Source organism: Pan troglodytes, chromosome 5, assembly GCF_028858775.2.
Source record: "Pan troglodytes isolate AG18354 chromosome 5, NHGRI_mPanTro3-v2.0_pri, whole genome shotgun sequence".
NCBI lineage: Eukaryota > Metazoa > Chordata > Mammalia > Primates > Hominidae > Pan > Pan troglodytes.
Genome location: NC_072403.2, coordinates 120,503,382 through 120,518,314, shown reverse-complemented (window position 1 = coordinate 120,518,314; position 14,933 = coordinate 120,503,382). Strand labels below are relative to the sequence as shown.

General features: G+C 40.4%; 1 protein-coding gene across 5 annotated transcripts in view; it reads right to left on the bottom strand.

The window, feature by feature from the left end:
* FOXO3 (forkhead box O3) overlaps positions 1-14,933 on the bottom strand; it is a 125,551-nt gene that overhangs the window by 83,470 nt on the left and 27,148 nt on the right. The window lies entirely within an intron of this gene.

The following is a 14,933-nucleotide window of genomic DNA, read 5'->3' as shown; positions in this document are numbered from 1 at the left end:
TCCACTTCTAGAAATAAAAGTAGATATACATTAAGATTTACCTAAAATATTTTCATCAGTGATATTTATAACAGCAGAAAAACTAGGGGGAAAACCCCTTAACAACCCATTTAGAAGAAATCAGCTAAATTAATGAAATATTTATTTCATACAATGAAATATTTTGCCATCATTAAAATGAAGTCATTGGGCATTTATCCCAGAAAAATGAAAATTTACGTTCACACAAAAACCTGTACATGAATATTCATAGCACAAGGCTTTATTCAAAATAGCCCCAAACTGAAAACAACCCAAATGTCCATTGAGTGATGAGTGAATAAATAAAATGTAACCTAGCCATACAGTGGAACACTACTTTGTAACAAACAGGAACACACTACTGAGATGTGTAACAACTTGGATCCAGGAAATTAGGCTTAATGGAAAAAGTCAATCCCAAAAATCCATATACTGTATGATATAACATGATCACTTATGTAACATTCTTGAAATGACAAAATTATAAAAATGAGCAGATTAATGGTTGCCAGGGGTCAAGTTAGGCAGGGGAAAGGAGGCAGCTGTTGCTATAAGACAGCAATAGAAGGGGGGCTGGGTGCGGTGGCTCACGCCTCTAATCCCAGCCCTTTGGGAGGCCAAGGCAGGTGGATCACCTGAGATCGGGAGTTTAAGACCAGCCCGGCCAACATGGTGAAACTCCGTCTCTACTAAAAATACAAAAATTAGCCGGGCAAGGTGGTGGGCGCCTGTAATCCCAGCTACTCGGGAGGGTGAGGCAGGAGAATCACTTGAAACCAGGAGGCAGAGGCTGCAGTGAGCCGAGATTGTGCCACTGCACTCCAGCCTAGGCAACAGAGCAAGACTCTGTCTCAAAAATAAAATAATAAAAATAAAATGTTTTAAAAAGCACTAGGACACCTTGGGAGGCCGAGGTGGGTGGATCACAAGGTCAGGAGATCGAGACCATCCCGGCTAACACAGTGAAACCCCGTCTCTACTAAAAATGCAAAAAAAAAAAAATTAGCCGGGCATGGTGGTGGGTGCCTGTAGTCCCAGCTACTGGGGAGGCTGAGGCAGAAGAATGGCGTGAACCCCAGAGGCGGAGCTTGCAGTGAGCTGAGATTGCACCACTGCACTCCAGCCTGGCAGACAGACCAAGACTCCGTCAGGAAAAAAAAAAAAAAAAAGACAATAGGAAGGATCCTTGCGGTGATAAGAAATGTTCTGTATCTTGACAGTATCAATGTCAGTATATCTTGGTTGTGTGAACTACAGTTTTGCAATATATTAACACAAGGGGAACTAGATAATGGTACATGGGATGTCTCTGCATTATTTCCCACAACTTCTACAATTATTTAAAAATAAGATGTTTAAAGTCATTGATGATTATTTAATGACATAAAAGTATTCATAATCCTTCTTCCCTTATAAAAATTAGCCAAGACATTCAACCACAAAGTACCTAAGGCTTAAGTGAAAACCAGATTTTAAAATCTTACTTATCATTCCAATCAACCAACCAGGAAATATGCACAAAAAAAATTAACAATAATTGACTGCAGAATTATAGGTTGTTTTCATTTTGCAATCTCTGGCTTCTAAATTTTCTACAATGAACACACATACTTTTTTCTTTTTTTTTTTTTTGAAATGGAGACTTGCTCTGTCACCTAGACTGGAGTGCAGTGGCACAATCTTGGCTCACTGCAATCTCTGCCTCCCCAGTTCAAGCGACTCTCCTGCCTCAGTCTCCAGAGCAGCTGGGATTACAGGAGTGTACCACCACACCCGGCTAATTTTTTGTATCTTTAGTAGAGGCGGGGTTTCACCATGTTGGCCAGGCTGGTCTCGAATTCCTGACCTCGGGTGATCCGCCTGCCTCGGCCTCCTGAAGTGCTGGGATTACAGGTGTGAGCCACCATACTCGGCCCACACAGTTTTATAATGGGAGGAAATAAAGTTATAAAGGCTCGTATCGATGGAACATCAATTTGTGTGAAGCTAGTCCTCACAGGTAATACAAACCAGGTTATGTCAGTAGTCACTAAAGTACTCTTTTTCCTCGCGGTCAGCCACAGAAGCTTTCCCAAGTTCAGTGTTCGACTTCTAACTGCAGGCCAATGGATCTAGTTTTCTAAAATCCTCCTCCCACCCTCCTTATACATATAAAAAAAATCTTAGTCCATTAAAACCTGCTTACCCCTCAGATCTTCTCACATACAGGACCTTCCTCACATAGAGGACCAACACAGATGCAGGTGGGTCTTGAAGAAAAGAACCAGCCACCCAATATTTTGCTGAAATGTGGTTCTATTCTGGAAGGAAATTTGAGATGGGATAATCCACCTTCAAAGTCAAAAGTAAGTGGGATGGGAGGAAGAAGATAGAATTTGTCTGAAGAAATGGGATGGCCCTTAACAGAAACGATGATATATGGTGGATGTGGCGTGGGCTTGCTTCTCAGATACTTACTCTGAAGCATTTCTAAGTTTGTGAGGCAGATTTTTAATAACTAAGATTTTTTCTTAAAGGAGAATGGGAGAAAGATTTTAGAAAATGAGATCATTTGCAGTCAGAAGTTGGCACACTGAGCCCGGGAAAGCCTCTGTGGCTGACCATAATGGAAAAGACCACGAAGAAGCATGTTTGTGGAAACACAACCCTCTCGCTGAGCCCCAGGGCAAGGCACATACTAAGTGAGGGGTCATTATAAGAAGCATTATGAAAATCCCATCATCTTCAACTACGCTGCTTCCTAAATACAATGTTGAGCACCGTTCAAATAAGAAATAATATATTCAAAACATAAATCCACAAACTACACACATATACAACATTCTAGACATAGGTGAGAGCTGAGATGTATAAAAATTAATATATTTCTTGGTCTTAGATAGCAACAAAGTTAATACCTAGCAAGATTTTTTAATTTTGATAAATTAACCTATCTTAAAGAAAATCCCAATAAAAAGGTTATGTTTTTAAAGAGCAGACCCAACCCTGTTTCAATTCAGAAGGGTCATTTACTTATTAACAGGAATAATAACAGAGTGAAAGGAAGGTGGAGGACAGGGAATAAAAAACAGCTTGCTCTCACAAAGTTACTCTGGTCTAGGAATAAAAACAGTTCTCATCCCATTTTCTAGAACTCTGTATACATCTCAAGTTTCCTATGTAATAAGTGTTAGCAATCTTTTTATTAGTTACATAAAAAAAGAAAAGGGAAAGAGAAAGAATATGCCCAGACAAGAATTAGAGAAACTCCTTGCCGGCCATCAAGCTAAGTCAGCATGAAGGAGGTGAGGGGTATACAGACACCCCTGCCCTGGGTGGGCAGTCTCCAATGACCACCAGGTCAAGGAGTTATCAACCATCCACATCTTGCCATACAAAGCAATGCCCTGGGTAGGCATTCCTGGAAGCCATTTGCTGCCAAACCAATGTCATGAATGAGAGGCTTCCCAGAACACATTCAGAATTCTTCCCTAAATTTTTGTTTCCATGATGGTGAATTTCCAGTAAGTCAATCATCATAAAATGTGTAACACTCCCCTCCCCACAACAAAATCTGTACAGCCCCAGACCTTTTAAAATTATGTTTCTGACTCATGTTGTGCGTAACTTTGTTCAAGAGAAAGCTCTAGATTTTTTTCCCCTCCATTTCCCACCAGGGCCCAGCACAGACAGCTGGTTCAGAGCAATGGGTCAGTGCGTGCCAGTGGTTCTTTTTTATGTATCCTGCTTGTGGTTGCCTCAGTTCAGTTTATCACTCAGCAACTGCTTGGTAATCCCCTGTCATCCCCACCCTACAAATGTCCCTATCAGCAGAGCTGGGTAGCAACAAGTCAGCAGAATTCAGCTAATCCATTCCTCCTCTAGGGCTGAGGTGACTCAAGTTGATGAAGAAACTACCAAGGAACAAATTCTAGAAAGAACAGAAAGATGCACAGGGATTTTCCCCTCCCCAATTGAGGGAGATGGAAGAGGGGACAGTAGGGAGGAAGAAGGCAAAGATTAAAGCAGAGAGAACCCACAGTGTTGTACATTATTAACTGCATGGGAACTATATCCTTAATGGAAAACACATGCCCCACTAAATCACTGGGAACCTCAAACTCCGTGAGAGGAATTTTGTTTTCATTAAGTTTTTTCTTGCTTGCTTTAATCTGAATGTTCATCAATGGTAGCTTAGAATTTATGGGTTTAAAAGACACTATTTAACAAATATATATAGCTTCAACAGAGGGAAAAGAATCGCTAATTTTAAAACACCAAAAGCATGAATTCTAATTTTAGTACCTTTTAGTACTACAATAGGTGGCGTGTGATGAACTCTGTGATACATCTCAAGAGTCAGGCAGACCTAAGTGCTTATTACAAATTAGAGGAAACATGAAATAGCTCTGTTTGTTCCTGAAATAGCTCTCTGGCTACCTCACATGCTGCAGCTGGACACAGCCACATACAGGTCTACAGTATGAGCTACCAAAGCCTGCAGACGTCAGTATAAAAAAGTTATTGAAACATATTAAAACATGGAGTACCTAACCCCATGGACTCTGGAGACTGATAACGCAATGTGTAATGGAATCAAAGTACCCTTTTGCCCTGTATTGACAGCTTAAATTTAGCCAACAGAATCCATAATTTCACATAGTCATTATCCATTTGTTAGGTACAAATACCACAAGGCAGCATGAGGATGTTCTGATCCAATTTTTAAAAAAGCACAATCATTCTGTTTAATAAGAAAGCAATTTCTCTTAAATGAGCATCCTCATAGCTGAAAAGAAAGATGCCTTCCACATTCAGAATCATAAGCAATTTCTTTGTGCTTATGCCTATTACCCATTCTCAGCCTGGTGTGCTTCTGGATTTAATGGGGACAGAGAAGTTGAAAAGAGTAAATCTCTGGGGTGACACTGTTTCTAATGGCTCAAGGGGACACTCTTAGGTCTAGCTCTCTTTCTCATCTAGCCATGGAAACAAGTTATACAACCTCTGAGCTGATGTGTCTCTAACATAGCCCAATGGCATCACCCACATTCTGGCACTTCCCTTTTGGGACAAGTTAAGACACAACTGTATGGTCAAGTTCTGTTCTCACTTAGCTGCTGCCATCTCCAGAGTAAATTTTCTCTCCAGTCCTTTGGGATTTTCTCTGCTTATTGTGGTTCAAGATATTATCCACACTTCAGACTCTAAAGAGTTAGAAAAGACTCTAGTTTATTTAGTCCAACAGTTTATTTCCCAAAGTATGTTCTGCTGATAACTGTTTTCTGTTAAAAAAAAAAAAAGAAAAAAGAAAAAAAAAGCATCCCTTTGAGCTGCAACTGTTTGGGATATGCTGGATTAAACAATATAAAACAGGTTTCTTTACTGCAGGACTTCTCATGGGCTTCAGTCTGCTGGTACGCATCCTGAAGTCCCTAAAGGGTGACAGTGTATATTAAGTATTTTCTAGATCCTTTTTTTAAACCACAGATCACTTTTCAAACAAAGTGTGTAATTAGGCTAGTGTTCTGGATTCTCCCAAATTGCCTGTTACTTTGCCTATGAACAGGTACACATTTATTTACCTTCCACTTTCCTCTAAATGTTGCTTCTTAGTGACCCACCTCCGATTTCCATTTCCTGCTTAAACTTTCTCATTCCCTTGGCAAACAAATGTTTTCCTTCCCTACTTACAAAACACACTAGAGGAGATGTTCATTCATCAACCCGTAACGTTTCAAGTAATCTGGACATTTTCCCCTCTATACCTCTGAGTCCACATTACTACTTTTACTTTGAACTTTTTATTTTTATTTTTTTCATTTAGGCCATTAACCAGGAGTCCATGGATGGGACTTAGTGGGTTCATAAGCCCCTGAAATCATATCCAAAACACATGCAAAATGTCTTAGATAACCACATTTTTCTAGAGATCAGGCAACACACATTTCCTCAAACAGGTCCATTATTCCTCAAAAACCACTGGGAAACAATAACAAAAATAGTATTATAAAAATGTTTTCAATGCTAAGGGATAATAGGATGGGGAAGAGAAAGGTAGAAAATAAAGCATTTGACCTTCATGGTAAAATAATGCACACTGACAGGTTATAAGCTTTGGGGGCTTTCCTCAAAATAAAGAAACATTTCAGGAAGAAAAAAATATGAATGGAAAGTTTAAACAAAACGGACAAGAAGGAAGCAGTATCTGGGCAGTCTGACAGAATGAAGGGGACCAGGGCTGCCACCATTAAAATATTTCTTACTGAATCTCGAAATATCCTATACTTGGCCCATTAATGTAAAAAGTCCATTTCTGGCAGAATTATCAAACTCATCACTAACAAGGTAAATTGGCAGCTTGGCATTTGAACACCATCAGGCCCCTCATAACCACGTGCAAACACTGAGGTCACTAATTTCATGTTGTGTGCAAAAAAACTCCCTTAGACAGCAGTGACTTAAAACAGGAGAGGAGATTTTATCCTAAAGTCTTAGGAATGGGAAATGTAGGAAGGCAGATTTTATATGGTTTTTGCTTTCTTTGATCCTCTCTTTTCAAGGGTAAACAATCTATCTTTAGGATTTGTATTAACAAATCGCCTTCCTTCCAGAAACATACACTTCTATGAGAGAGAACATAAAATAATAAAAGTTACAGAAACTACAAAAACTTATGTAAATGGTCTTAATGAAAGGGCAAAGGGGTCCCCTGTACCCAGTACCTTTGCCGAGTTACTAAAAAATGAAAACTTTGTTGCATTTCTTACAAAACAACGAGTATGCTTGGGAAATGAATTCAATATCATAAGCCCCAAACTTTTTCTATGTATCATTAAATTTAGCTTAAGCTGAAGAATGGAGAGGTCACAGTTACAATGAAAAGTTTTTTCTCTCTACCTCCTCCTTCAGAAGTACTTCCCAGTATTTCCGAAAATTCAATTTGCATTCCACATCACTACCTAAAAACACAATTATGCTCATACCTCTCATAAGCTCAACAGAAATAAGAATGTTTTAGGCCTCGACAACCTGTAGCTTGATGAGTTTTTGCAAAATCCAGCTGCTTGTGGGAGGGGGAGCAGAAAGAGTAGAAGTCACACCTGGGAGGGAAAAATCTATCCTTGAATACAACATTAATATTAGGGGGATAAACTGAAATCTGAGCCTAGTGTTGTTTGGGGAACCACCATGAAAATACTTTGGATTATAAGCATCTCCACCAAAATCACACATTGTCCCTGACACGTAGGTACCAACGTGCTGAAAAGGTTGCATAAGCACATAAAGGAAGGGAGAGCTGCCTACAAAACTTTGCTTAGGTGTAGCCCATTCTTATCTCACAGCATAGGGACTGGCAGGAGTCATGTTTGGAAAGAGCTGGAGCTGTGCCACATTCAACAAGGCCCGATTTGGGGATGAATGGGCATGCCAGTGCCTAGCCATTCTGCCCTACACCTACTGGGTCACTGAGACACACCAGACCCACAGGGCCATGGGGCACAAGGGGTCCGGAAAGACCAGGGCCACTCCCTGCAAGGCAGACCTGAGATTTGCCACCTATATTTTTAGAGTTCAAAAAGCAGCAAAACAAAACAACACGGCCCAAGCAAGCCCAAAAGAAGCATTAGCGGGAGGTAAAGGCGGGAGGGAGAGGTGGCTGAGGCAGGGAAGGAGGGAAGAAAATGCTGCATGCCTCTGACCTTAGAAAAACCCTGGGAACTCTCCTCCTGCTGCCGTGGTCCATGGGGCTGGATCATACCTTTATTCTACAAATAAGAAACCAAAACTACTATGTTAACTTCACAGTTTTGTTTTCTTTATTTGGCTTCCAAACCTTAGGAGTATGAAATAAGCCTTTTATTCTACAACTCTCCCTAGAAGAGGAAGGAGAAGAACAGGGACTCTTTTTTTTCTCTAAAGTTATTCACCCGTTTTCATCTTTTTGCAAACAAACTTCAGTTAAAACTTAAGTCAAATTTAAACATCTCAAGCTGCCCTTTTCTTTCTACTTAAAATTAATTCCACAACTTTTGGGGGAGGGAAAAACAAGAAACAGGGAAAAAGAATATCAGCACACAGCTTTCTGCCATCTTCTCCTCACTGCTTTGGTAGTTTTAAGAAACCTCAAAGTTTACACAAACACAAAGCCAAAAGATGTCCAAAAGAAATACACAGCAAAGGCCGGTCACGGTGGCTCACACCTGTAATTCCAGGACTTTGGGAGGCCGAGGCAGGTAGATCATCTTGAGGTCAGGCGTTCAAGACCAACCCTGCCAAGATGGTGAAACTCCATCTCTACTAAAAAGGTACAAAAATTAGCTGGGTGTGGTGGCACATGCCTGTAATCCCAGCTACTCAGGAGGCTGAGGCAGGAGAATCACTTGAACCCAGGAGACAGAGGTTGCAGTGAGCCAAGATTGCGCCACTGCACTCCAGACTGGGTGACAGGGTGAGACTACATCTCAAAAAAAAAAAAAAAAAAAAAAAAAGAAGAAGAAGAAAAGAAAAGAAAAATACACAGCAAGGCGGCCGGGTTCAGTGGCTCACACCTGTAATCCCAGCATTTTGGGAGGCTGAGGCAGGAGGATCACTTGAGGCCAGGAGTTAGAGACCAGCCTGGCCAACATGGTGAAACCCCATCTCTACTACAAATATAAAAATGAGCCGGGTGTGGTGGCGGGCACCTGTAATCCCAGCTACTCATGAGGCTGAAGCAGGAGAATCACTTGAACCCAGGTGGCAGAGGTTACAGTGAGCTTAGATCGTGCCACTGCATTCCAGCCAGAGCGAGACTCCATCTCAAAAAAAAAAAAAAAAAAAGAAATACACAGCAAAGGAAAAAATTAATATTTACTTTTCCTTCTCCCACCAATTATTTAGCTTTCCTTAAGCCCAATTAACCTGACACAACCTTTTCTCACTCTTTCAAGCTCATCTATTTAAAAAATAGTACGACCTAAAATATCTGCACACCCTATTTCACAATCTTTTGATAAACTAGGAAATAAAAGAACATCTTGTTACTATAAACGTGTAATCCTCCCTTCTAAGAAAAAACACTTGTACCAAGTCCAGCTAACATGATCCATTAAGAACAACTAGTTCTTTCTTAAAGGCTAACACTGACTAGACATGGAGAACTTGAACTTTAAAAATAAATACTCAACAATATTCCCAACATCTAGATGTTCAAACTGCTCACTAAATTATGCATTCCTAAGCACGCATCCATCTCTCTGTGGACACACCAGGAAAACGTCTCTCTAAATTATAACAGGATTGAGATAAAGACTGGAGAGCAATGAGTGCACTAAGAATCATCCTCCTCCCCTTAAGCACTCAATTACCACTTGCACCAACCATTCTTAGCGCCCTCCCAACCAATGGCTTCTCAGAGACTCTGAAACCACAACAAATGTGCAACCCGAAGCCACAGCTGTGGCCGACAAATGCCAGAAGCAAAATTCATGACACTTTATTTCAGTATTCGCACAGAAGCTTGGACAGGTGTGAGGAAGCATGGTACAATGATCTGAGGAACACCCAGCCTCTTCCCACACACACTCAAGCTTCCACCACACCTCCATTCCAGAAAACCACCAGAAACCCACTTAAAAAATAATTTGAAGTGAACTTAAAATGCATTCTTGCCTATGACTAACAAGAACTGTGAGGTTCCTGAAAGCCAAGAACTTCTATTGCTCAAATCATGGAGCTAGGAGGAAGGCAGATGAGATGCAAAGCCTCCTAAGTGATGACGAATAAAGGAGTAACTGAAGAAATGTGAACACAAAGGGCATAGCTTACAATACTGTAAAAACTGGCGTAAATGGACTATTTGGCCTTAAGTTACACAAAAAATTCCAACCACAGCCTTTTCTAACCCCTTTTTTACGGTTCAAATCAACTTTATGAGGTGTAACTTACATACAAAAAACTGCACCCATTTTAAGCATATGCTTACACGAATTTGGGCAAATATATTTACACCAGTGTAAGCACCACCACAATTAAGATATAAAACATTTCATATTTCCCTGAAAAGTTCCCTTCTGCCCTTTTGCAGTCAACCTCCTCCAATCCCCATCACCCCTGGCAATCGCTGATCTGCTTCCTGTTGCCATAAGTTAGTTTTGCCTTTTCTAGAATTCCACAGAAATGGAATCAAACAATAGGTACTCTCCTGTTCAGGCATTTTTCACTCACAATGTTTTTGACATTCATCCATGCTATGTATCTGTGGCGTGTTCCTTCTTATCGTAGAGCAGTATTCCCTTTGTACTGACATATCACTATTTTCCAAACTTTTTTTTTTTTTAACTAAAAAGAGGGTGGTGCTTAGCTTTAAAACACATATATAAAACTTCCTAAGGATACTGTAATATTTTTCTCTCAAAGTAATCAGAACTTATAAGTAACTTTGCATAAAGTACAATCCCGAAATCTCGGCTTCAGAAACACGAAATTTTGTTTTGTGTCACCTCCCTATACAATAACTGGCTCAATCAAATGGAAAGAAAAACGATAACTTGAGATGTTTTGTTTACAGCCAGCTCAAGATGTTATTTCAAGCTGCTGAAGAACTATGAGGAAACTGTATCCAAGCAAATTTTCACGTGCTGCTTCCTGAATGCCTGACCAAAAAGTGAACTTTATTTAGGACTTCAGTTTAATTTGGGTTCCAACCCTTCTGCTTTTTCCTGATGATTTAGAATTTTGGATTTCATGCTGACTCCCAGCTACCCCACCATCAGAAGGATGTAATGGGATTTCCCTTGAGGTGGGACTGCCCTGAGTTCTGTCTGGAAAAGAAAATAAATAGACCATTTAAATTTTGTGTAACCTAACTGCCCAAATGATGCACGACTGCTAGTGTTTCCAAGGGAATACAACTTGGGAAACTCTGTTCTAACAGGTAAGAAGTATAAACCTAGTAGTTTCAGGATGGCTGGCTGTCTACAACAGGCCTGGTTATTCTCAATGTCAGTGGACCATACTTATCCCAATGCGGGGTATAAAAATGAAAATAAACAGTTTCTAAAAGGTCACCCGATAAGTCCCAGCTACACCTGAGATGTGAAATGCTGTAACACTCCTGAGCCCCCATCTCCTTACTCATGCTTCAAACAGGTCTTTACAAGTCACAAGGGCAGGCAGCAACATCTTCTAAAGGTTGAGGCCTACCTACATGAGAAGGCTGTTGCCTGTCTACTCTGCCTCATTAACTAGTTTGGCACTCTGAGCCCACCACCAAGTGCTGGGCCTCAGTTTCGTCTGCTGTCAGGGGAGGCAGCTGAGCTAGGATGAGCTCTAACGTTATCTCCAATCTGAAAGCTGTCATATGAGGCTCAAAAAAGCGCCACAATCCCAATACTAAAATGAGAAAAGTTGCATATTTTTAAAACCATATTTGCAAGCAAGGCATCCAAAATTCCGACAAGAACATCATTCTCAATTCTTCATTCCTAATTCTTGGCCATTGTAAACTCTAAATAAGTACTTTTCTTTTGTCTATCCATTACTTCTTTTCTTTCCTCTAATTTGAGTACAGGTTGAGTATCCCTCATCCAAATTACTTGGAAGTGTTTCAGATGTCAGATTTTTTCAGATTTTGGAATATTTGCATATACATAATAAAATATCTTAGGGATACAACCCAAGTTTAAACAGGAAATTCACTTATGTTTCATACACACCTCATACACATAGCCTGAAGATAATTTCATTTAGTATTTTAAATAATTTTGTGCACAGAACAAAGTTTTGACTGCAACCCCTTACATGAGATTGGATGTGAAATTTCCCACTTGTAGTGTCATGTCAACGCTCAAAAAGTTTCAGATTTTGGAGCATTTTGGATTTCAAATTTTCAAATTAGGGATGCTCAATCTGTATTATTTCTCAAAAAAAGGTGGGTGCTGGGTGTGGTGGCTCACGCTTGTAGTTCCAACTACTCAGGAGGCTGAGGTGGCAGGATCCTTTGAGCCCAGGAGTTCCAGTCTGCAGTGAGCATGCCACTGCACTCCAGCCTGCATGACAGAGTAAAGCCGTCTCAAAAAAAAAAAAAAAAAGATTTAAATTAAATCCTATTAATGAATTCCAGTCTTCATATTTAACTTTATACAGCTATGTACCTGTGTTTGCCTGCATACTTATGTTTTTCTATTAAGACATTGCACTGAACATGATATCCTTTAAGAATAACTCTCTTAATACCCATAACATGATAGAGGATAAAAAAGTTTCTGGAAAAAAATAGCACCTGCTCTTGCAACAGTTCATCCTGGCAGCATGCTTTTGTTTTGATTATTCATGAAATTGCAGATTCACTCTTTAGCTTGACTAACATTCAGTAGGAAATAGTTGTGTGTTTTTAACATACTTACAATTGGAAGGCTCTATCTTAGAATCAGCAAAAGGCAGCACTGTGTAATCCAAAAGTCCCCTAAGGACTGAAGAAGGCATTGGTTTCTTCAGAGACATCAGTCACAGGAACTCACATGAACAGCCAGTCACCCCTGCCTAACTCCTCCTCCTGCTCTTAATGGCAACTAAAGCTAAGGTTCCACCCCTGGGCCAGGCTGCAGGGGAGTGGACCTGCAAGTCTGCACTGGAAACCCAGAAAAGGCTGCCTGACTGGGGAATAATGCATGCACTCTAAGAACAAAAGCCTGCCTTAAACGAAGAACTTTCCAAGACAGTCAGGAATGGCAGGGCTGAGAGAATGCTGGCAGGAGTGTTTGTGCAAGCACACGGTCCTTCTTAGTACTGAATGTCCCCAGCACTTGGAGAGGAAGTAAACAAAGATTTGGGTTGTGCTTGTGTCTGTGTAGCCCAGGGCAGCCAAGGCCTGGCCCGGTCAAGACTCCCAGCTCCGGGGCAGGGGGTGCTTATGTCACAGAGCTCCAAAATGTGGGCTGCGTGTGCCCAGGAAAAATTATAAAGGCCAGTTTAAATACAGCCTATATTTCTCTCTACCACTTAGATTTTTTCTTTATTTTCAAAAACAATAATTTTCTGAAGTTAAGTAAAACTGGAACATGGAAAACAACTACTTGCGAAACAGTTCACAGGACTCCATGACAGCCTCCATTCTCCTCCTTAAGACGGATTTGCATCAGACTTCTCCATCACACTGGACCAAACACACTCTATTTTGTCTTAGGAAACCCTGAGGAACATGAATTTTTAAATGCTATACTGCAGAACCCATGCTTACCTAATAAATACTGAAGAACTAAGGTCATTACCTTCCATCAAAAAGTGTAAGTATTCCTTCAAGCCTTTCCATATTCCAGTTGCTTAAGAACAAACCATGTGGAGTTTTGTGGGGTTTTTGTCTAGTTGCAGAAAATAATCCCAGCACAGCAGAAAGCATGCTAAAGCTCTAGCATCCTGTTGAGGCTTGGAGTGAGAGGGCAAGGCCCAGTCAAGCTGTATTTTCTGTTTCTCCAGCCTACTATATTCTAGGAGGCCCAGCCCATTGTTTCCCAGTCAGCGAGGCACTGCAGCTTGACTCACCACAAAAACAGTTTAGTGTGTCTTGATATTTTAACTTTCTTCTTAACCTCTGCCTTTTGGGGACTGAGAAGGAATCTAGGGGATATAAGGCAGAAGCAGTAGACCAGAGGAAGAAGGGAAGACCATGGTCTGTGTGTCTGCACGCATATCTCACTTTAAATAACAAATGCATTCTTTATAATTTTATAACTACAGTTGAATTTCTGAAATAGTATAACATTAATTAAAAGTTTTAAAATGTAAAAGCTCATTAAACAAATGTAATTGTGCAACTGCCTCCATTTACCTTTTTTAAGTCTCGATTTTTCATACAGTTTAGCTTCGAAAAAAAAAAATACAACATCCAGTCAATGGTCTATGCAAATCAATCAGAAAACTAGCAAAAGGAACAAGCCCAAATGCAGAGAAAAACAAAAATTGAATTTTTCAATATACTGAATAGTTCAAAATAATTAAAAAACAACACACACTTTATGTACCTTTCTTGAACTTATCAACTTAAAGATGATAAAACACATTCGTAAATGAGATCATAAGCAATGCAACTGTTAGCAGATTATCACAGAACTTAGAGCTTTTAACTTAAAGTTGCCTTTGAAATTATGTTCATTTTTAGATGGAAGCTTATACTTAGGAAGCACGTTCCTTTTGCCTGACTGCAAACAGTGGGCATTAGGAAGGACGCTACACAGACAAGAAGCTAGAGGAGGAGGGAGGATGGGGGAGCCCTTCTCTAGTGCATGTCCCAGTTTGGAAACATGGGTCTGAGTCATCTCAAAGCGAAAGAATCCTTAAGTTTTCTATAAAAATATTTATGTGTGTCCTATGGCTGACTTAACACAACACAGGTGGGCAAAAGAAAAGTTCCAGGTTCCAGAACCAAATGTACCATCAGGGAAGTCAACTAAGTACAGATAACCTCTGTGAGAAAAATTAAACATTTCGTCAAGGGTTTCTGATGACAATGCAAAAGCAGGAGAGTACATTGTACTTTAAACAATGCCTTGTCTGTTTGCAGGAACACAGACTGGTCTAAAACGAACGGGAGAAAAAACAAGGCCAACACTGAGCCGGGGCTCTCACTTCAAAAGCAAGCCGTAGAACAAGTGTGTGGGGCGTGTGTGTGTGTATTTGTGTGTGCACACATACACATATATATATTTTTGCATGAATTTGCATAATATATGTGCCACAGGTGGGCACACAAAATTTCCACTGGCTGCCTGACACCTATTCCCATCAATCCCCCTAGCTGATGCTCCTCAACGAAACCACCTTACTCCCTTGAGCAATTTGGGACCGATTCTTCCCTAGAGAGCAGCAGGACCCCTTCATCTGTCACACAGAGGCTTCTCCCAGCCCTGAGCTCTTGTGAGCAACAGAGACCCTGGTAGAGGTGAGAAAACTAG